This window comes from Sminthopsis crassicaudata, chromosome 5 (genome assembly GCF_048593235.1).
Source record: "Sminthopsis crassicaudata isolate SCR6 chromosome 5, ASM4859323v1, whole genome shotgun sequence".
NCBI classification, from domain to species: Eukaryota; Metazoa; Chordata; class Mammalia; order Dasyuromorphia; family Dasyuridae; genus Sminthopsis; species Sminthopsis crassicaudata.
The window spans coordinates 106357070-106379171 of NC_133621.1; positions in this window are offsets into that span (position 1 = coordinate 106357070).

Consider the following 22102-nt stretch of genomic DNA (forward strand, 5'->3'; position numbering starts at 1 on the left):
AGTTTCTCTAGTCCAACAGCACAACTGAGCCAAGATTCTACTTTTCAACATTTCCAACAAAAGACCACATAACCATTGGAGGCAGCATGGGATTAGGATTAAACATTAAATATTGAACATTAAAATGGGAGTCTGAGGAATCGTAATTCACATTTTGCCTTAAATACTTCCTCACTATAACTTATTTGACTTAATTTCGCTAAGCTCCATTTCCCTTATATGTTATATGGAAGTGGAAAGAGAATGGTCTACATGTCCTTTAAGGTCCCTTCCATTTCTCAATATGTGATCTTTTCTTTTAAAGCTTCTAATGATAAGGAAGATCACTAGCTTCCAAGAAAGCCAACTTCCAGATATTTCTAAGTTTTAGGAAGTTTTTCCTTTTATCAAACCAGAACCTATTTTCTCCTCACCACTGACATTTTTACAGCATAGTTTCAAATCCTTTGAAAATATTTTTTGCCTTCTTCTAGATATTCTCCAACTTATCAAAATAATTTCTAAAATGTCACTCTTCAAACTAAGTGAAATCCCTTCCCTTATTCTGGACTTCTATGAAATCAGCTTGAGAGCATTAATATTTTAAACTAATATATCACTTTACTGTCTCATTCTGATTTTGCAGCCCAATAAAAAATTTTACATTCTTTTTCCCACAATAATTGCTTTCTGTCTATATTTCCTTTATTTAATACTTAGGCAACTAATTTTAAAAAAACACAAATATTAAACTTGATACTTTCAATTAAAATTAATTTTGTCAAGCATAAGCTATATAGTTTAGTCTTTCATATTTTTTAGATGCTGATTCTGCCATCCAGTAAATCAGCTGACTTTTCCCTTTGTTACCCAGAAATTTGATAGTTCACTAACTATTCCCTAATTCAAATCATTGATAAAAATAAAATTTGAACATACTTTGAGCTCATGGAAGATTTCTATGGTATTCCATAGGAGAGTCTCTACCTTCCAGATTGAAAATTATGTAGGTATCAAAAACTCCCTGGCTTTGATCATTGAAATAGTCCAAATCAATGTAACAAAGCTTTGATACTCTTCCTGAAATTCCAAGCAAGAAATATTAGTCTCATCTTGAAGATGAATTACTGAGGCAGAAAATATCATATGATATGATCAAGATCAACTTTTATGTCAGTAGTTGAATGAGAATGATAACTGGATGTCCCAAAGTCCCAAGTGTAATATTCAGTGGATGGAATGTTGCCACCTTTCTTGTTAAGCACAGTCATATCCTTGTGTACATAATAGACAACATGATCTAATAGCTTAGATGTCCCCCATTTGTCAACAACACCTATGCCAGAATGAAGGGTGGAAAAGAAGAATGTTATCCAGCATTGCACAAAAACAGTTGTCCTTATTGAGAAAGTGAATGTTGGCTTTTACTTTCCTAATCCCATCAAATAACACCATTTTAGCAGTCCATCAAGTCTAATCAAAGAATGCTGTTTAGCTTATGAAAATTATTGCCAAAAGCAATAAGCCATTTGTGTCATAGGCTACCATTGTAGATATATCTACTGGAATAAAATGGGCTCATGTTTCAAGGAGAAATGTAGAAATGTGGGAGATTCTTGTGACAGTTGAAGGAAAAAAATCCTAATAATTTTATATTAAGTAATATACTATTACATGAAAATGTTTTAAAACATTTGAGTGCCATACACACAATTATAAAAACTAATAATCGAAATAATCGTGACATGTTGAAGAAAAATCCAAGCAAACACAAAGAGCAAAGATGTTCTTCCATATTAATAATTTTCTCCATTTTCCAAAGCTATATTATAAGTTATCATTCTGTATCTCCCTCTATCACTTGTCCCAAGAAAACAGAATTGTAGCTTTGGGGAAGGGGGAGTCATTATCTACATAGAGGCCACATTTCAATAATGAAAGCTCATTTTTGTATAATAATTTAAAGTTTATAATTTTTTTTCACAACCATGATATTTGGAAAATAGTAAAGATAGTATCCTAAGGTTATGGGTGAAAAACTGAGCCACAGATATAAATTTCAAATTAATTAATTTTTCTAGAGTCACATAACCAAAAATGTCAAAGGTAAGAACTAGACTCAGATCCTGTGACTGAGTCAAGTGTTTGCATTATTATACCAAAAAAGTGTCTGAAGATATTATCATTGGAGCAGAACACATTATAAATGTAGAGTTGTAAAAATATAAAATAAGAAAAGCAAGAATGATATGTTGGGGAATATTTATATTTGGTGGCAGAAGGAAGAAGTGTTTAATGGGAATAATGTAAAGAGGAGACAATCAAAATAATGTGTCACAAAAGCTAAAAGAGGGAAAGAAAGAAGAGAAAAATAGCAGGTAAACTCCATGAAGAAAGGGACTGTGCCTTTTTTTTTAAGCTTTCTATCACAAGCACTTAGAATGTTGTCTTGAATACAATATACATTGGATAAATCTTTGCTGAATGTATTTAATTAAATGGAATGATCAAGAGCATCAAATGCAATAGAAAAATAAAAGAAAAAAAAGAAAAAGAAAAAATAGAGATTAAGGAAATTACTATATTGGCAGTTAGGGGGTCATTGGTAATCTTCCCAGAAACAGTTGTATTACAATAATGAATATCTAATTCATCTTTAAAGGGATTATTGAGTAGATGCATAACAAAGGAGTAGAAGAAAAACTAAGCTGTTCAATCATAAAACTTTATGATGAAAGAAGGAAAGAGTTGGGGTATTTATTTGAAGAGAAAACAGACTCAGAGGAAGGTGTTTGAGTTTTTTTTTTTTTTTCTGTTATAGAATATAAGCATGATTATAAATTGAAGGGATGAAGTTAAGGAGGGCATATGAAAGGGGAAAGTTGATGAAAAAAAATTCTTAAAAAAGAAACCGTATTAGACCAAGATTCATAAGTGATGAGATTTGTTTCAGCAAAGAATCACTTCTTAAAAAGGAATAGGTCAGTGACCTTTCAAAATGATTTTGAAGCAACACTCTGAGAGATAAATAGTGTAAGTGGTATTCAAAATCATTAGATGAGATAACAGAAGCTGAGAGATTAAAGGCACATAGTCTGTAAATGCAACAGTGGAAGCTTAGACCCACGTTTTTTATATTCAAGTCCACTGATGTCTTCTTTATAGAGATCTTATGTATTAAATAATGTAAAGGTTTTTTAATATGAAAAATGAAAAATATTTCATTTTTCGTTTATCGTATTCTTGAGTGATCATGGCTGCATGAATGTCAACGATGTTCAATAACATTGTATTGGTATACTTTGATGACATTGTGTGAAGAATTTCTGCATTTAAAAACACTTAGCACCTTACAAAAAAACCTCTTAGCCTTACAAAAGCAGAGAACAAAGAGACAGAAGTGATTGAGTTTCCTTTTCATTGCTGGAGTCCTCAGAGTAGCACATATATCCTCTCATTTATGTAGGATAAATTAACTCTAACATCTTTTCTGTTAGGAGTCATAAATTCATCTGAATCATGTTCTGAAGGAAATCTTTGAAATTTCAGACAGATTAAGGATAAAGATAGCACCTGAGGGTGCTTGGCATATGTTACAAATGATCATAAGAAGTAAAATTGTCATCACGTCCTGTTTCTCGAGGACAATTGGGTTTCAGAGATGAATGGGCAACTGTTTGAAACAAGAATTTTCCAAGTCTATTCAGAGATCTTCTGTGACTGATATGATGGTACTGTGTACTAAGTTTTCCCCACAAGGCTAAAATACTCTTTTCTGATGGTTTATGTAAAATTTAAGAAACAGCCTAATAAAAAATACTTTAAAAGTCTCTTTGATATTCTTGTCCAACATACCAATATGAAAAATTGCTACTTGTTGAGTGATGCATATTCCATTCTAAAAAAAATAAAGTGGAATATGGGGGCAGAGCCAAGATTAGAGGCAGCCACCCAGCAAAATTATTTCACTGTTCCCTTACAATCAACTCTTGTTTATCCTTTAAAGGCATGTGCCTGAAATCAAGCTCTGTCCTAGTCTGACCAAAGAATTTTCCTCTCAACTAACATGACCCCACAGGTGGGTCAGGGATATATGGATAAAGGAGGACAACATTTCTTAAGAAATGTGGGGAAAAAACAATTCACCTGGAAATAGTGTGATCATTTTTCTCTATCCTCCTTAAAGATTGATGATGCTAGACAGAATGGAGATAATAATTAAAAGTGCCTTTGATGAGGTATATACCTAATGAGGAGGTCTATACCTCATTAAAATTAGGATTAATTGAGGTCTAGTGGCAGGTTTGGGGTACAGGTAGTCAAATAGAGCTCCTCTGAAACCCCTATGGATTCAGCACAAGGATACAAAGTTAAATGAGGTCTACTGGCGGCGAGAGTCCCCTGGAAATGAATTTCCAGGCCTGAAAACCTAGATTGATTAAAAAAAAGGTTTATCATAGGGTTTAGAAGTAAGGTTAAAGTCTGGTTAGTAAAAGGCATTAGATAGAGGAAGAAATACACCAAAAGTGGCGGGACAGAGAATCTGTGATGCAAAGTATGGTTGCTGGCATCTTTCAACTCTCCGGCAAGAGATGATTCTCCCTTGGCTCTTTTATCTGCTTGAAGGGGCCTATGGGTGGAGCCCAGGTTAATTCCTTGATAGCCAGAACCCAGCAAGTGAGGGTTGGGCTACCTGAGCAGATCATTAGAATGGGGGCTGGGTACAGCCCAAACTGGCTCAGATCTGATGGGGTCGGGGTACAGCCCAAACTGGCTCAGATCCAGATCTTTCCCCTTGGAATACAAAAGGATGGTTTTGACCAGATCTTGAAATCAAAGGTTGGTCCCAAAAGAAGTTGTAGATCAGACAAGGAATCTTAAAGGAGGCTACACCCGCATCACCTTAGCCAGAGTTTAGCTTATTTGTGACATGAAGGCTAGTCACCCCATAAAAAACTGGGCAGGCCAAGATGAACATAATCTATTTTAGTACAGACTACATTATCTGCAACTATCTTGCACTCATTAATAAAGAAATTCCAGAAATAACAATTAAAATCAGAGCCAGGGTGGAATCTCTCAGATATCTCAGTTTTAGGGACCTTTACCAAAAGCCTACTTAAGAAAAGAAACATTTAAGGCTGGGATGTTGATTAGAATTGGGGTGATGATCCAAAGAGTATCCAAGATCCCCAGAAAGATTAATCTGGGAAGCTGAAGTTAAATTTCAAAAAATAAGACTTTGAGAGAGTGAGATTAGCCCAAACCCCTACATGAGGTATATGTGTAAAATCTTTCTGTCAATCTTTTCTAGGCAATCATCCTGCCTATTTTTTTCTCCTAGCTTGTTAACAGAAAACTAAAGCACTTGCAATCAATTTTAAGATAACTTCTCAAATCAATTTTTGTAGCTGCAGATTCAATAAAGGTCAGGGTGATTTTTTTTTTCCCTGGGAAAACAAAATTTAGGAGGTTAAGAAGAGATGTCTGTTACACTTGGCCTATCCATCATACATATATATTGCAGCAATAGCAGCAACTTCTAGACTTCTTATCCTGGAGACAGCAAAGAGGATAGATACCTGGTCGAAAAAATTACAGAGAACCTTTTCCTGGCACGGGGCATAGTTGGTGCTTATATCCATCACTCTATCTCTATCACTCTACTCAATATTCAGGTCACAGTTCCAGGAAGGAGAAAAGCATTTGTAGTTGGTCACAAGGGAACAGGGTCCCTGGTCACAGTTCCAAGGCAGAAAAGGAATAACAGCAAGATGGGTTACAGAAAAGCAAGGGAACTGATCACAGGTCAGGGCCAACAGGAGGACTGCTAGGGAACAGAAGACATTCCTGGGTAAAGATCAGTGCAAAGACCAGGAGAACAGTGACCATATTTATCCCTAGTACATATTATGCTATTTAAAAAATAAAAAAAAAAAGGCATGAAAATGTCTGAAGCTTGGGCCAATCCCTGCTTACCCAAACATGAGCAGAGCCCAACTTTAACATAATGTTCAAAGTTAAGCAAAATGTTCAAAAGTGGGCAAACTTCAACAAAAGATTTTTCCCATTGTCTGATTAAAGGATTGAGGTTTGGATTCATTCCTGCAATAAGTCACCACTTTTAGCTTTATGAGATAGTTTAATGATTAATGATAGGTTAATGATTATAATAAATGTGGAATAGTACAATTACAACAACACAACAGTAATATTACAAAGATAAACAAAATACCAAAGAGAAAAAGAAATAAAAGTGATAATTTTGAAAAAAAATCACTAATTCGGGTAAGCACCAACACCTGAGTCTAATGGCTGGGGAATCCTGGGTCATAGTTTTCAGGATCTCAATGTGGAAGGTCACAAGCAGAGTGTTCTTTCCATGAGAGAGATTTCAAAGAGGATCTGCCTTAAAAGACATGTATGGTTTTATATAAAGTAGGCTCAGTGCCAGCCAAGAAGGCTTTCAGCCAAATTATCCTGTACACCTGCATTGGGAGGCTAGCCAGCCCCCCCAGTGAGGCCTTTGCAGATTGTTTTCAAAGAACTGGCTAGGGTCCTGAAGATAAATTATTCAAACTGTTTTGACCTTAAAGAACTGGCCTGGTGCTCCAAAATTATACACTGCCCTTCATCTAAAGTCTATCACATCTCCAGGCTTAGGTTCATCTTTAAGACAAATATGTACAGAGCCTATACTGAGAAATGGAGGAGCTTCTATACTATGTATTTACCAATTACCCATAAAAAGCTATTAGGTGTCAAGGAAGAGCAAGATACAAAGTCAGAAGAAAACAATAATACAAAAATATCTCCAATCAAAGCCTCAAAGAAAAAAAAAATGTTAATTGGACCCAAGCCCAACAAGAGTCTGTTTGCAGAAATGTACTTACCAGGGTGTGACCAACTTTAGTGAATCAGGTGGATACCAAAGGTGGATGAGCAGCCCTGAAAATAGCTTGGTGGATCTTCATTCCAAAGGTGCTAATCTCCCTTGAACATTCTATACACTATGAAAAGAGAAATAACACTTTAACTTTAAAAAAAAAAGGCACAAAAGAAAAAGAAAATAACACCTTAAAAACATAATTGACCTAATGGTAAAAAAAAAAAAAATGCATAAAAATTCACTGAAGAAAAGAACTTCTCAAAAACTAGAATGAGCCATCCTATTTCTACCAGGCTTATATCCCAAAACTAGAATAAGCCAAATGGAAAAGGAGGTAAAATAATTCACTGAAGAAAACAAATCCTTAAAAGTGTATTGGCCAAATGGAAAAGGAGTCATAAAAACTCACTGAAGAAACTAATTACTTAAAAATTAAAATTGGAAAAGTGGAAGCTTGAGAAATAGCCAACATCAAAAGAATGAAAAAAAATCTCAAAAAAATGTTTATTGGAAAAACAACTGACTTGGAAAATAGATTGAGAAGAGATTATTTAAGAATTATTGGATTTCTTGAAATCCATAATCAAAAAAAAAAAAAAAAAAAAGAACCTGGACACCATATTTCAAGAAGTTAACAAGGACAACTCCCCAACATCTTAGATACCTCAGAATTATGTTAATTTGCATTTCTCTGATCAATATGATTTAGAGCATTTTTCATATGATTTTATATATATATATATATATATATATATATATATATATATATATATATTTTAATTTATTCATCTGAAAATTTTCTGTTTATATCCTTTGACCATTTATTAATTGGAGAATGGTTTGATTTTTTTATATATGAGTCAATTTACCATATATTTTCAAATGAGGTCTTTATCAGAACCCTTGGATGTAAAAAGTTTTCCCAGTTTATTTCTTCCCTTCTAATGTTGTCTGCATTTGTTTTGTTTGAACAAAAATGTTTTTAACTTAATATACTCAAAAATATATATTTTGCATTCCATAATTTATCCTAGTTTTCTTTGGCCATAAATTCCTTCAAAAATTTTCTTATAAAGCTCTTATAATAATATGGATAGTTGACTCAAATTTTTAAGAATACAAGCCATTGTCTAATTGATCAATGGTCAAAGGATATGAATAGATAACTTTCAAATAAAAAAAATAAACCATTTCTAGTCATATGAAAAAAATTCCTTAAATCACTGTTGATCAGAGAAATCCAAATTAAGACAACTCTGAGATACCACTACATAGTTCTCAGATTGGTTAAGATGACAAGAAAAGATAATGACAAATGTTGGAAGGCATTGAGAAAACTGGGATGCTAATACATTGCTGGTGGAACTATGAATGGATCCACCCATTCTAGAGAGTAATTTGGAACTATGCTCAAAAAGTTATCAAACTGTGCATAGCCTTTGATCCTATTTCTACCAGGCTTATATCCCAAAGAGATTTTAGAGGAGGAAAAGGGACCCACATGTGCAAAAATGTTTTTGGCTGCCCTTTTTGTAGAGGCAAGGAATTAGAAACTGAGTAGATGTTCGTCAGTTGGGGATGGACTGAATAAGCTATGGTATGTGAATATAATGGAATATTACTGTTCTATAAAAAAACCTAGCAGAATGATTTCAGAAAGGACTGGAGAGACTTACATAAACTGATGATAAATGAAGTGAGTAGAAATAAGAGAACATTGTATATAGTATACCAAGATTATGTGTGATCAACGTTGATGGATGTGGCTCTTTTTGACAATTCCAATAGACTTGTGATGGAGAGAGCCAACTGCATTCAGAAAGAGCCAATTGTGGATCACATCATAGTATTTTCACCTATTTCTTGTTGTTTACTTGCTTTTTTTCTCTCTATCTTTTTTTTTTCCTTTTTGACCTGATTTTTGTTGTGTAGCATGATAAATATGGAACTATGTACAGAAGAATTGCAGACACTTAAACATATTAGATTACTTTCTGTCTAGTGGAAAAGTTGGGGGGCAGGAGGGAGAAAAAATTGAAAAACAAGGTTTTACAAGGATAAATGTTTAAAATTATCTTTGCATATATTTTGAAAAGAAAAAGCTATCTTTTTTTTTAAGATTTTAAAGCTTTTATTCTCTGAAATTCAGGAACAATACAAAACAGCTCATTCAAACAAGGCTTCACTTCGTTGGACAGGATTTTAAAAGTGGGGCCCTTTTAAATAGGCAGGCCCTAATTTTAAAATGCCTCAGAGTCATAACCAGATCCCATAGTTAGGGTAGAAATCTGGCTCAAAGTAGATTCTGAATAAATACTGGTTGATTGATGAATCTCCAGAATACCAATTCTTAAGGAATTTGTGCTTCTTTCACTGAAGAATCTTTTCCTTTTCCTTTATTCCTCAGCAAATGGGATATCCATGTACCTAGGAAGATTTAGGCGTAGTCATAGGATTTCCAGCTGAAAGGGAGCAAAGGTCATTTAGTCCAACTCATTTAAAAAAGTTATCATTTAAAAAAAAGAAAAAAAACCTATAGATAGATGAAGAGAATTTTGATTAGATGTTAGCAATCCCACCAATCTGACATATTTTTGGAAAAGAATTGCACTGTCTTGATAACTGTTTGCATGTAGGTAAGAGCAAAGGGGACAAATAAAAAAAAATGGCAAGTGTAGGTGATTAGGAGGATGATGGTCCCTTTAATGGTCCCATATTCTTCTTGTTATTGTATACAATGTATTTCTGGTTCTTTTTTTCTCAGCATCAGTTCATGTAAATGTTTCCAGGCCTTTCTAAAATCACCTTGTTCATCATTTTATAGAAGAATAATATTCCATCACCTTTATATACCACAACTTGTTCAGCCATTCCCCAATTGATGGGCATCTACTTATTTTTCAATTCTTTGATACCACAAAAAGAATTGCTACAAACATTTTTGGACATATGGGGCTTTTTCCTTCCTTTATGATTTCTTTGGGATATAGACCCCGTAATGGCTCTGCTAGATCAAAGGGTATGCACGGTTTTATAGCCCTTTGTTCCCTTGAGTTTTTAGACATCATTGATGGATTGTGATCAGCATCTTGTATCCTTGAAGAGAGTACCAGCAATGATAACATCAAGAATTCACAGAAAGAACCAGCTAGTAAATAAACAGGTAAAGATAGGGACTGGCTGGACCTGTAATTTCAGTGGCACATGATAACTCTCAGATAATGAAATGCCCTTCACCAACATCCATCACCACCTTCTCTGCCAATGCCTACTTTTTGAGTGTTTGCCTAGAGCACTGGGAATTAAATTGATTTCTCAGAGATACATAAGCAATATGTGTGAGAGCCAAGACTTAAATTCAGATCTTCCTATCTTTGAAGCTAATTCTCCACCCACCATACTATGTTGCTTCTCTCAGGAAATAAATGGAAGCTGAAAAAATAATCAATCTATTAAATCCTCATTGTAGAAATTCATCAGATAATAGCTTCCCTGTGAATGACTCAGAGTTTAATAATAACATTGAACCAACTAGTGAATCAGATTTATTCTGAATTCAATGGAATATTCAAATTGCTTTATATTGTTGGTCTTAAATTTTGAAAAGCAATCTAACAACAAGAGAACATGAAAATAGCATCAATACCATCATAATCCTTCCTACTCCAAACCTGTCTCTTTCCATCAAAGATTGTATCTTTCCGTGGTTCTAACCACTTGCTTCTAACTCTTGCTTGTCCTGTTGTCAATATTGGTATGACCCCATTCTCTGTTATTTAAGGCTTGAACAACCCAAGCTGACCTTTATTACTTATACATCATTACCATTTGTAAAATTTTCTATTTGCTGCAAATAAAATAGCTCTAGGTTTCAGTGAGTTACATGATTGGATCTGTCACTTTCCTTCTCATTCAATTTTAACATATCCCCCCAGTTCCAGGATCCATGTTTACCCAGTTCATTCTTCTAATATCTATTCGGTTAGGGGTGAGGAGGATAGAACAAACTGAATATTTTGTCATCAACACAGTTTAAATGCTAGATCCTTGACTTGATTAGAAACAATTCTATATTGAATTGTGTGTGTGTGTGTGTGTGTGTGTGTGTGTGTGTGTGTGTGTGTGTGTGTGTAAGAAAGACGGAGTAAAGATAGAGGATGGAAGAGAACCAAAGAAGAATCTGTTTATATTTGCAAACCAGTAGAATAGCTGATTTATCTGATTAGTTCACATAGCTCATTAGCATGGTTAAAAAACAAAATAAAGATTTTTTTTTATTTTTTCCTCCCATACAAAATCAGTTTATTCTACAGACTCATTTTATTTTTCCACTTTTTATTTAATTCGACATTGACTATGCAATTATATATATATGTATGTATATAATAGATCAAATGTTTACTAGTAATAAATCATAATTTCATGATCCTTACATTTAGTGATAAGAGTCCAATTGAGGTTGCAGTTTAAGAAACTGGACTCTACACAGCTTTCCAAGACTCTTACGTTCAAAAGAAGGTACCATTTTGCATTGTTGAATTTGTTCACTTAGCAATTCATTCGTAGATCAATGAAACCATAGACTTAGTCCCTATTCTATACTTATGTTTAGGGAATATTCATGGGGAAAGTATTTTTGTTGTACTCTAAGGGAGCAGAAGAGTGACAGGCAGAATATATTTTTGAAAATAATTCCATCATATGAACAATTTTTAAATGAAAAAATTAAAACTGTTTCTAGTCATATGAAAAGGTGCTCTAAATCACTATTGATCAGAGAAATGCAAATTAAGACAACTCTAAAGTACTACTACATACCTGTCAGATTGGCTAAGTTGACAGGAAAAGATAATGATGAATGTTAGAGGGGATGTGGGAAAACTGGGACACTGATAGATTGTTGGTGGAACTGTAAATGGATCCAGCCATTCTGGGGAGCAATTTGGAACTATGCTCAAAAAGTTATCAAACTGTGCAAACCCTTTGACCCAGCAGTATTTCTAATGGGTTATATTCCAAGGAGACCTTAAAAGAAGGAAAGGGATCCACAAGTGCAAAGATATTTGTGGCAGCCCTTTTATAGCGGCAAGAAACTGGAAACTGAAGGAATGCCCATCAATTGGAGAAGGGCCAAATAAATTATGGTATATGAATGTTATGGAATATTATTGTTTTGTAAGAAATGACCAACAGGATGATTTCAGAGAGGCCTGGAATAATTTACATGAACTGATGCTAAGTGAAATGAGTAGAATCAGGAGATTATTGTATACAGAAACATCAATATTACATGACAATCAGTTCTGTTGAATGTGACTCTTTCTAAGAACGAGATGACTGATGCCAGTTCAAATGATCTTGTGATGAAGAGAGCCATCTACACCCAGAGAGAAGACTGTGGGAATGGAGTGTAGATTACAACATAACATTCTCATTCTTTTTGTTATTTGCTTACATTTTGTTTTCTTACTCATTTACTTTCCTTTTTGATATGTGCAGCAAGAGAATTGTATAAATATGCTTATACATGTTCCATTTAACATATTTTAACATTTTAAACAAGTATTGGACCTCCCCTGCCATAGAGAGGAGGAGGTGGAGGCAAGGAGGGGAAAATCTGAAATATAAGGCTATGCAAGGGTCAATTTTGAATAATTATCCATGCATATGTTTTGAAAATAAAAAGCTTTAAAAAAAAGAGAAAAGAACCCCATCAAATTGTTCAACATAATAGAAATTTTAGTACTTAGATAGCTAAACCAGTTTTCTGGAAAAATCTTGTTCATAATACTTCATTCTTCATCAGTGCCATAGACTCATATAGCATTGTTACAATAACATAGTTGCAGGAATTCCTGGAGTAGACATCTTTTAATAATATTAAGTTATTTTTGCATAGTAAATTGTGGTTGGCAAAATACACATTCCTCACAATAGCCCCAGAAGATAGAGGTTGAAAGGATGATTATGCTCCTTTTACAGATGAAGAAATTGGGACACTCCAAGAGCTATATGGCTTGATCATAATGCCACAACCAGAACCAATGTTAGATCATTAAGACTCTAAATTCAGTATTTCTTCTAAATCATATGGTTTTTTAAAGCACCTTCAAAATTTATAGGAGAATGAAAGGAAAATAATCAATTCAGCTATGTTGTTGTATATAAACTAGGATTGCAGACTGAATAAGAAATTGAATAAAACCACGCTGTACTCAGGAAGCGTATTGTTAATTGGTCTATACGTGAGATATAAGATTGTTGTGATTGATTGCTATTTATTGTGTGATTCATTGATTGTGCTATTTATAACCACAATAAAAACCAACAGCATTTATGAGCAATGGAATAAGTTAAAGAAAATTGCAGTTAAAGAGAACCCTTATTTTAGGGAATAATGAATTATAACTAAAGTTAGCTATACCAAAAAAAAATTATACTAGATGCTAACAGTAAAATGTTAGAACAGGAGGGGTAGACTTAATTATAATTTGGGGCATATGACAAGTGATAACGTTGATTACTTCATTTGAAAATTGCCTTTTCATAACCTTTGACCATTTATCAGTTGGGGGATAACTTGCAATCTTATAAATTTCATAGATTTGATTCAGTTTTCTATAAATTTGGGAAATTAGGCCTTTATCAGAAAAATTTGCTGTAAGAATTTTTCGCTGTTATTATTACTGAATATTTTCTAACATCCTATTTTCTACCTGTACAATCATCTCTCTTTGTTTTTCTATCTGTGTATGTGTCTGTTTCTGTATTTCTTGCCTTTCACCCTGTCCATCCTCAAAAGTCTTTTGATTCTATTGCCTCCCCCAATTTGTCCTTCCTTCTCTCAGAAGCCCCCTACCCATTCTTCTCTTTTCTTTCCCACCTACTTTTCTGTATGGTAGGATAGAGTTCTATTGTGTTCATTATTCCCTCTTTGAACCAATTCTGATGGAAATCCAAGCACTATCACTACACTTATAAAATCTAGCTGTGAATGGCTGGGCTTGAGTTCTTTCCCTCCCATCTTGCCCAGTTTTCAGAGTAATATATAGTCAACTTGACTCAATGATATATTCAGTTTTAAGGCTGATTGTAGAGTACACATGGATAATTTGTGCATTCTTCATAAGTAGAACATAACTGAAAATCAAGACGATAGATTGAGGCGTTTCTAATTCCCATGCATAGCAGATGAGTGATGAAAGGCAATGCCCTGCATGAAATCATGTCTGGTTACAAGAAAAAGAACAGAATGTGTATTCTGAAAACTGGAATTGAAAACATTTCTGCCATTCTTTTGCTAGGTGACCTTGTATAAGCGATTAAATTGCTCTAAAGTCCATATGAATATTGAGGAAAATAAAACTTATATTACCTATCCTGAAGAAAGGACTTTATGAGAACTACTTAAAAATAAGCTATTTTTATTCTTTAATGTGCAGGGAGATTTGGAGATATAAATTGGACAATAACTAGAAAAGTCCATGGGACATAGATCAGTGACATCAGCACATTTTTTAGGGTTGTTTGGATGTGGGCTTTCTTTTTTGGCCACATTTAATTAAATTATGTAAATCTTTCCCCAAATGGTTGGCACTGGTGGATGAAATGAACTTTCATAAGTGGATGAAATGAACAAATAAATTATAATACTGCTCAGATGATGTTCCTTGGTAAATGGAACAAGCCCCATGCCAATAAATACAGAGAGGCAGATGCAAAGCATTGGGTTAAATAATATTTCAGCAAGACATTAGTCTCAGTTGTATATAGGCTTAAATTACAACTATTCCAGCCAACATAAAAAAGGATAAATTTTATGTCCTGACAACCCCTTTGCCACAACCATTTATGTAGAATATCGACAATTATTCAGGGGATGCTGGCAGTGATGTTATTCATATTAATTAGATAGAAACTATCTGGGAATATTAAAATGCCTCCCATTTTCAGCTAAAAATTAAAGGCTGTTATGCAATACTCAGGCTTATGAAGCATTTTTAAAAAATCCATTTCCATAGATCTAATCATTTAGTTTTGAGTTATAATAAAAAGAGGTGATTTTTCTGCCCTGTGGTGGCTATAGTGTTGAAAGCTAATTGCCTGAGTTTCCAGATAATATCTGCAATCCTCAATCATTATGAATCCAGAGACATATGTAAGGTTTTTATTAAGCAAATATACTTTATAAAAATTTCAACTGACATAATTGGTCATATATGACACTAATTCATTTCAAAGAGTCCTAGTACTTAAATTTTAAGCATTTCAGGCCAGAATTCAGGTCTACTTGACAAGTGTTATAATGCAGCCCATCTTAGACACAATTGCTTAGACCAAATTAAAGGAACAAAACTTAGGAAAATCTGAGCATGCAAATGAGAGACGATAATTACAAGACAAATTTCTATAGACTAAAGTGATAAGACTTATGTAGGGACAGGTCATTACCAATTTCAGAAATCAAGGAAGGATTCAGGGAGAGTCAGCATTTGAGTTAGACTTTAAAGGTTGGGGTAAACAAGGGAGATGAAAGTGTAGTAAAGAGCACTGACTCTTTCTTGACAGACTTAAAAGTTCCTACACCATGTCTCCATTAAAGTATTCCTATATTTTATGATGTGGAGGCTATCACAGAATCCTAGAATCAGAAGAAACCTCTTGGGTCATACAAACCAACCTGAACAAAGATTCCATCAACCACTTTCCTAACAAGAGTTCATATTGCCTTTTTTTTTTTTTTTTTGGAAGATCTGTAAAGAGAAACCTTTTAGCTATTGAGACAATGCATTCTACTTTGTAATAACTGCAATTGTTATAATATTTTAAATCTTTCTTCTTGCCTACAAGCCTCATTCCATTGTTTCTAGCTCTTTTTTTTTTTTTTTTTTTTTTTGAGGATATCTGTAGATCAAGCAGAATAAACTAATGGCTCTTCCATGTGACAACTTTGCAAATATTTGAAGAAAGTTATCAATGTCTCTGCCACTTACCAACAATCCTAAGTACATTCCTTTACCTCTGTGAGCTTAAATGATTTACATATCAAAAGATACAAAGTCAGAGGAATTGGGTTTAAGTCCAGCTTTGCCATGTTTTATTTAGCTCTATTACCTTGGATAAGGCAAAGCATTTCTCCCAAACATCCTATCCCATGTAAACTCTGCAAGTACTCCTAATCATGACTCTAGTTCCAACCATTGATTTAGAATAAGAAATAGCCAGTGATTTGTGTGTGTCCTGAAGGCCAAAGGTCTCCTGGAAGTCTCTACTGGTACTACTGAGACTTAAAAAGATCACTTAACTAGTGCCAGCAAAATGAACTGCCAATGGCCTGAGATGAAAGTTGTCTCACAGATTAGTCAGTTCATGGATTTATTATTGAGAAATAATTTTATGACACTGCATCTTTACTCATCATGAAAAGAAAGAGAACTTAAATGTTGAAGAGGGTACATAAAAGGAAATTTTATAGAAAGGGGAAGATTGGATGACCTCTAGAGCTATTTCCAGATCTAATATTCTTTGACTCTGCATATTAATAACACTCTGATGGGATGACTCTGGGAAGATGGCAGAATAGGTTGGCAAATTTCAAGCTCTTCCAATTTTCCCCACAAATAGAACAAATTTGCACCTCAAGGCAAACATAGACTGGTGAAAAACCAAGATGAATTGGGGCAGAGCTGGGGTCCTCCGGATATAACTTAACAAGATCTGAAGAAAGACCTGGGGCTGGAATTAATCTTTCTGAAGTGCAAACACTTCTGAGCTACTCCACAGAAACTTCAAGTGGGAATACCTCAGGCTATCTGGTTGTGGCTGGATCCTCGGCAGGAACCACAGACACTTTCAATTCCTGGACTGTTTGTTGAGAGAGGCTTTGAGTCCAGGAAGAGAGAGTGAATATAAGCTGATTGGGAACACCACACCCTGCTGTGCTGCTGAGACACAGCCCTGGGAGAGAAGGAAGTTGCACCTAATAAGTGCAGAAGCAGTGGGACAAAGGCACTGCTGGCTGTGGGCACTTGCAGGAGGGTGGAGCTCTTGATTTGGGGTTCCTGGTCAGAATGGAGAGCTGAAGGGAACTTGAGGCATCATACCCCCCTCTCCACGACTAGCAGTGCTTACACTAATACCTCTTATTAAAAAAAAAAAAAAATGAACCAGCAAAGAAGAAAGAACTCCACCATTGAAACAGGGAATATGGGGATTCATCTTCAGAGAAGGACACTTTTAGAGTGGAGAGGAGCACTCATACTTCTGAAAATATACTCACATCAGGAATGAGTTAAATAGGCAACACTACATAAATACCATGAAGTGTATAGCATCCTCCAAAATCTATAAATAAATAAGGGAGGAGGGATAGATGGATAGTGAAGCAAAGGGTGAGGAAAGAAGAGAAGGGAGGGATTCCTGGGTGGGGGGAGATTAAATAATAGTTGTGGAGCAAAATTTAATGAAAGTCAGCAGGTATAGGAAAGACCTGTGTATATGGGATATGTGTTTGTGTGTGTGTAGATATGTCTATATCTACAAATGTATACATAAAGATATATTTTCTTAACTGTAGCTTGCTTGGAGATGGTGGGAGATGTAAAGGAGATATGTGTATATGTATGTATATGTATATATCTACCCTTGTATGTATATATATATCCTTTTTTAACTAGAGCTTGCTTGAAGTTGGGGGAATGAAAGGCAGAAAAAAGAATGAAGTAAATAAGGTTCTCTTCTGTGAGCAGAGAACAAGAAAACAATTTTCAAGGAAGAAAATAAAAGATGGACACTTATGAGTATGATTTCTTCTACATATATATATATATATTTATATTTTCTTAAATTGGTATTTGGTGTAATATAGTTGAATCCTCCCTGATGTTCTGCTGAGCATATAATAATGTTCTCATTTTTGTTTCATTTTGTTTTGTATTGCTTCTATATTTTTCTTTTTTTTTCTTATTCTATTTCTTCAAATAAAATAAATCTGAGGAAAAAAATACACTGACAACTACAGGCAATCACTAATTCTCCCTATCTTCCCATTAACATTTAAAATACTTAAACTAAATTCCCAAATGTACACTTTAGTATATAATATACAACTCCTTGTCTGGAGTTCCTTCTCAAATTGCAACTATGTTTAGGAGGTGGGAATATTTTGTCTGGTTATATAGTTTTGATTGCATAATTAATGTCAATAGCACAATAAAGTACATTTTACAAACCACTTTGCTAAAAAATATTTTTTCTTTAAAGAAGTGACTTTAGGACTGATTTGGAAGTAAAGTTGTGATGACTTTTAATTAATTTAAAAATTTTTCAATAACTTCATAGTAAAGTGCGATAGAAAACCAGGAAGGTATATTTCTTCCTGAAGAATTCTTCTTTAACATAATGAGCTAGAAAACTCTGAAAGTCTTTGCCAATTCCAAGATTCAATCATTCTATGAATGTTAATAACAGCAAATAACAAAGTTATTGAGTTGCCATTATACATCAGTCAAAATTATTAGGAAGAGCCTTATTAAAATAAAAAAAGATCTAGTTTAATTTATAATATAATACACAATATCTTAATAGTACCATTTGCCCATCTGGACCAAGGAAATTTATGTGGTACATTCGAATACACAAAAGGTAGCATTGCAAAAATTAGTAGCATTATATATTATATTAGATGTTCTTTCCTATGACCTTGAAATCCATCAATATGACCTCTATAATTTTAAATACTTGGTTAAAAAAATTGCAAGGCTTAGGAATAGCCTACTTATATCCCCTTTCAGATAGCATAGATCAAAAATACAGCCTTCACTTAATATTGTTATCATTTCTGAAGCATCTACAGCCAAAATCAAATCAAAGAAATGGATTTAGGGGATGATAGTTTGAAATGTGTCAGATGTTCAGGATTTAACATATATTTACTGGAATATTTCTGTGATTTGAATAAACCCATTTTCTGGGCTTAAATTTTTCAGGTGATAAGATACATACTTTTAAAATTCCATATCATTCCCCCAATAGCAGCATGAAGGACATTTAATTATTCAGAAACAATCCCTCAAATTCACCTGAACTAGGGTGAAAGTACTCAGATTATGCATTGCTTTCCTCAACTACTCCTGGCTATTACTCTATTTTGGAGCATGGACCTTTGTCATGCTGACAGATCATAACTTACATGTAAGTAAAGAAATGATCAGAAAATTAAATAGTACAGTTGGTAAAGGATTAAAAATTATACCTTGAAGCATTGTTTGGCACCTTTGAAAAATATGACATAAATTTTGTCCAAATCCAACATCATTAAATAAGTATTAAGTACTTACTATATGCCTAATATAAAAAGAGGTAAAACACAGTCCCTAACCTCAAGATGCTTAAAGTATAATGGAGAAGACAATATGCAACAAATATATACAAAGCAAACTATATACAGGAAGAATAGGAAATAACAGAGGGAAAGCATTGGGTACGATTTTCTATAGAAGAAGAGATTTTAGTTGGTTCTAAAAAGAAGCCAGGGAGGTCAGTAGTTGGAGAGAAAGAAAAGAAAGAATATTTCAGGCATAAGGAAAAGCCAGAAAAAAAATGGCAGTCAAGAAATTGAGTATCTTGTTCAAGTATCATTTTAATTGTCACTTGACTACTATCAGCTCCTTCATTCTATGCCATCCCTACCCATTCTTCCAGACCTGGCACAGATTTCACCTCCTTCCTGAAGTCTTTCCAGATCTTTCAGTTAAAACATTTTATTTTTTTTCCTACCTTAGATTTTGTTTCTTACTATCTTGCCTCCTTGTCATATTATGCTTTGCATTATAGTCATATCCATTTCAAGGATGATAAAATTGAAGTCTTGTGAGGTTAGGGGATTTGGGTGAACATCACAAGACTAGCAGATAGAAGAGATGTTGAACTAAATTGTTCCTTTATTGGAAGTTGGTGCTCACAATCTTAGAAAAAATATATTTCTAGTCCAAAGTCTTCACTGAGAGAAACATGGTAGATGAACATAGCTTTGATCTCACATATTTTCTTTATGCAGAACCTAAATATATAGTTGGGGGTGACTCACAAGAGAAGGATAATTACTGACTATGAAAAACAAAGAGAAATAATCTCCTTGTGTTTTAAAACACCTGTGTGTCTTATTTTAAAACACTATTTTTTTATTTTCTGATAAACTTCTATGGTAACGAAGTTAAGATTGAGTGAGACTTTGAAGTTGCTTTGAAAAAAGAGATATTCAACCAATAAAGTGCTAATCTCATGAACTCTTTCATACAAAGAGACAGTACATATCATAAAACTTAAACATCAGTGTTCCTTTAATATACTGTTTCTCAATTCTACATTTTTTTTCAACCCAAAAGTTCTCTTCCAGACCACACCTAAGGAAATTTAGATGATATTAAGGAAATAGCAGCAAGGCCACTTTTAGACACTTTTAGAAATTGTATTTGACAGACATTTAAATGAACATTGAGGTGGGGGGAAATCACAAAATATCAGCCTGATGATTGAATGTGGATGAATGAAAGATAGTTTCATGTTTTATGGTGATATATGGAGAAGAGAATGTAGGATTGAAAGCAGAGGAATAGAAGATAGGAAATGATCATTCAAGTAGGAATCAGAAAAAATGATTTTTTTTCAATACTAGTGGTAAGAGATAACTCCTTGTCTCCAAAGGCTGAGTTACTCACTAATTTTCTAAGCAACTTACTTTTTTTTTTTTACTTTCAACTCCGAATATTTTTATTTTATGAATGATTTTTTATTAAAGCTTTTTATTTACAAAACATATTCATGGGTAATTTTTCAACATTGACCTGGCAAATCTTCTGTTCCAAATTATCCCCGTTTCTCCCCACCCCTTTCTCTAAATGGCAGGTAGTTCAATACATGTTGAATATGTTAAGAAATATATGTTAAATCCAATAAAAGTATACATATTTATACAGTTATCTTGCTGCACAAGAAAAATCAGATAAAGAAAGAAAAAACTGAGAAAGAAAACAAAATGCAAGCAAACAACAACAGAAAGAGTAAGAATGCTATGGTGTGGTCCACACTTATTTCCCACAGTCCTCTCTGTGGATGTAGATGGCTCTCTTTATCACTGAATAATTTGAACTGGTTTTAATCCTCTTGTTCTTGAAGAGAGCCACATCCATAACAATCAATCATTATATAGTTTTGTTGTTGCCATGTACATCTCCTGATTCTGCTCATTTCACTTAGCATCAGTTCATGTCTCTCCAGGCCTCTCTGAAATCATCCTGCTGATCATTTCTTACAGAACAATAATAGTTCATAGCATTCATGTACTATAATTTATTTAGCCATTCTCCAATTGATGGGCATCCCTTCAGTTTCCAGTTTTTTGCCACTACAAAAAGGGCTGCCACAAACATTTTTGCACATGTGGGTCCCTTTCCCTCCTTTAAGATCTGTTGGGATATAAGCCCAGTAGAAATACTTTTGGGTCAAAGGGTATGCACAGTATTATAACTTTTTGAGCATAGTTCCAAATTGTTCTCCAGAATGGTTGAATCCATTCACAATTCCACCAACAATGTATTAGTGTCCCAGTTTTCCCACATCCCCACCAACATTCATTATTATATTTTCCTGTCATCTTAGCCAATCTGAGAGGTATGTAGAGACATCTCAGAGTTGTCTTAATTTGCATTTTTATCAATACTGATTTGGACCACATTTTCATATGACTAAAATAGTTTGAATTTCTTCATCTGAAAAATGGCTGTTCATATCCTTTGACCATTTATCAATTGGAGAATGGGCTGAATTCTTATAAAGTTGAGTCAATTCTTTGTCTTTTAGAAATGAAGACATTATCAGAACCTTTGAATGTAAAAATGTTTTCCCAGTTTATTTAAGCAACTTACTCTTGAGAAATAGACTGTGTAACAGAAAAAGCCAAAAAAAAAAAAAAGTATGACTTTTGTCATGTTGTCTTCTCAGTATCCCACTGCAAACTTCCTAATAGAAGTTCCAGTGTTCCAAACATTTATTGTATGTAAAAGTACATTTCCTACCCTTTACTAGATAGTATGGATATTTGAAGTCAGCTAACACAGAATTTTGTCATCAGAGAAGGAATAAGGAGAGATCTTCAGCTAAAACTATTGGATTGCTATAAAAAGTTGTTATTAAAAAAAAGGTTTTCAAACTCAAAAGTCTTCCCAAAAGAATCAT